General features: G+C 51.5%; 1 long non-coding RNA gene across 1 annotated transcript in view; it reads right to left on the bottom strand.

The window, feature by feature from the left end:
* LOC118238665 overlaps window positions 1-601 on the bottom strand; it is a 1,111-nt gene extending 510 nt beyond the window's left edge. Inside the window, exon 1 of the long non-coding RNA XR_004769536.1 lies at window positions 221-601. This is a non-coding gene — a long non-coding RNA (uncharacterized LOC118238665). The remainder of the gene's footprint in view (window positions 1-220) is intronic.
* Window positions 602-2,395: the final 1,794 nt, after the last annotated feature.

Here is a 2,395-nt window from a genome sequence, read left to right as displayed (position 1 = left end):
ATAGGGGCGCTGATGTGCTTATTAAACACCGCCTAGGGCCGAGAGTGGTGGGTGCATGCCTATGACCCTAGCACTTGGGAGGCTGAGGCAGGGAGATTCCTGAGCTCCAGGCTGGCCTGGGCTACATGGCAAGACCTCGTCTCAAAAAATAAATAAATAAAAATAAAGCTACTCGAGATAGCGTTTGAACATCTCAACCCTCAGGATCGACCCCACTTACCCTTGCAGCTTCATCTCTGGGCACCCACGCACCCTGCACCCGAGGATGATCTCGTGACAGCCTCTTTTGGTTTTATCCATAGCGATGTATCAACCAGGGTCCTCCATCCCGCCCGGCAGCCAGGGCCAGGCCCGGGGCTGGTCTCTGCAGGCACTTCGGGGGCTATCCCCGACACGCAGCCCTGCAAACCTGCGTGCCACAGCCACTGAGCCCCGTTCACCTTTTCTGTCAAAGGACAGCCACCTGAGGACAGCCTCAGGGTACGAGAAGTAAAGCGGGAGTTACGGAAAGCACACTTCAGGCCTCTCCGGGAGCCTGAACTTCCGGGTGGCGCCTCGGCTGGGGTCGCTCTAGGAAGTGTCTCAGTGGTTTGGAGGACCGGGAGCAGCGCCACTGGGAAGAGGAAGGCATTGCGTCTGCGCAGTAGCTGCCCTCCGCTGGGAGGCGGGGCCAACCGGAGCCAAGGGCGGAGCGAGAGGACCACGCTGGCCAGTGAGCTCAGGCTGCTTCACCAGGGGGCGTGGCAGGGCGGGGCGCGACCTGACTTTGGAAAGAGTCTCTCCTTCTATCCGGTGTTGTAAACATTATTTTACAGACCCGCAAGATGGGTCAGCGGGTACAGGGCCAACCAAGCCTGATAGCATTAGCTCGATCCTCGGGAGCCATACGGTCAGAGGCGAGAGCTGACTACTGCAAGTTGTTCTCCCCCGTGTGGTGTGCACACACTCAAAATAAATAAAATGTAATACAGATGACTTATTATTTTAAATGTGTGTGTGGTGCATATATGTGTGAGTGCCTGTGCAGGCTAGAGGCCAGCCTTGGGTGTCTTCGTCAGTCCCTCTCTTATTTTTGAGATGGTCCCACTATGAAGTTCTGTCTGGCCTGGGGTGCCATGTGTACATCAGGCTAGCCCCCAAGTCACAGAGATCTGCCTGCCTCTGCTTCCCCAGTGTTGGGACTAAGGGGGTGCATCACCACACCTGGATCTCCATCTTGTTTTTTGAGACAGGTTCTCTCACTGAACCTGTGTCAGAGTTTGATCAAGGTGACAGGCATCTCCAGAAGCCAAAGTGTTCTTTAACCAGAATAGCTGAACACAGTAGTCTCTCCTTGGAAGAGGGATTTTGTGGATGGCATGGGGCCCTAAGGGTTTTACAGGATGGAATCGGGAAACCTTAGGGGATAAAGGATTCCATCTGCAGGTCAGTTCCCTACAGTTTCAGAGTGGAGATGGATCTCCTCATCAGTCAAGTCAACGTTCCTGTCCACCGGGGGCTTTTAGGTAATTAGCCCTCCAACCTGGAACTCACCAAATAGTCTGCCTGACCAGGGGGCCCCAGGAATCCCCATCTCTGCCCTCCAGCACTGGGATTACAAATACCTGCCCCACTATGCACAGCCCTTTATGTAGACTCTGGGCATCCAAACTCAGTTAGTTCCTTATGCTGTGTGACATGTACTCTACCAACAGAAGCCATTTCCCTGGCCCACAAAAACCAGATTTTATATGGAGGTGAGATCTTTGCAATGAGAGCTAGCAGGCAGCTTTCTACAGTAACTAATAGACCTGGGGCTACTTTTAGAGCATTTTGTCTTTTTTTTTCTGTAAACTACTTAAAGCTGTCATCACTAGCTTTCTGGCGGGGGCCCTTTTGCTCTACCAGTCAACAGGAATGGTGGTGGACAGGCAAGAAGTTCTTTTGATGTTGATAGACCTAGAACTCTAAGCAGTGAACACCAGGGGCCTATAACTCTGTATTTTAGAAGCCAGTGACGTTTAGCTGTCGAGTGCACAGTCTGGGGCTTATTGTTCTGGGCTTTAACCAGCAGAACCCTTGGCACTGTGTCTCCTTCCTCTCTTCAGAGCTCCCCCCATACTGCTGTGCCTTGTTGCTGTCTGTCTGTCTATGGAATTAGTACTTCTTCTAATCAGTGCCTTCTCTCTAACAACCCATCTCAGTGTCTCCTTGCACTGAAGTCACCAGTGTTGCTGTTCTCTGGCCTGGAGTGTCTGAGACCTTGGCTCTTAAGGCTTGAAGGATCTCTGAAGCTTCTCCAGTGACTGGTGCCTATGTTTTTGTTTTTTTTTTTTTTTTTTTTGAAGATTGGTTATTTAATGTGTATGTATGTGTGCCTGAGTGTAAGTATATTCACCACATGTGTGCAAGAGAC

The sequence above is a fragment of the Cricetulus griseus genome, chromosome 4 (assembly GCF_003668045.3).
Source record: "Cricetulus griseus strain 17A/GY chromosome 4, alternate assembly CriGri-PICRH-1.0, whole genome shotgun sequence".
NCBI classification, from domain to species: Eukaryota; Metazoa; Chordata; class Mammalia; order Rodentia; family Cricetidae; genus Cricetulus; species Cricetulus griseus.
This window is presented reverse-complemented; position numbering and strand designations above follow the sequence as displayed.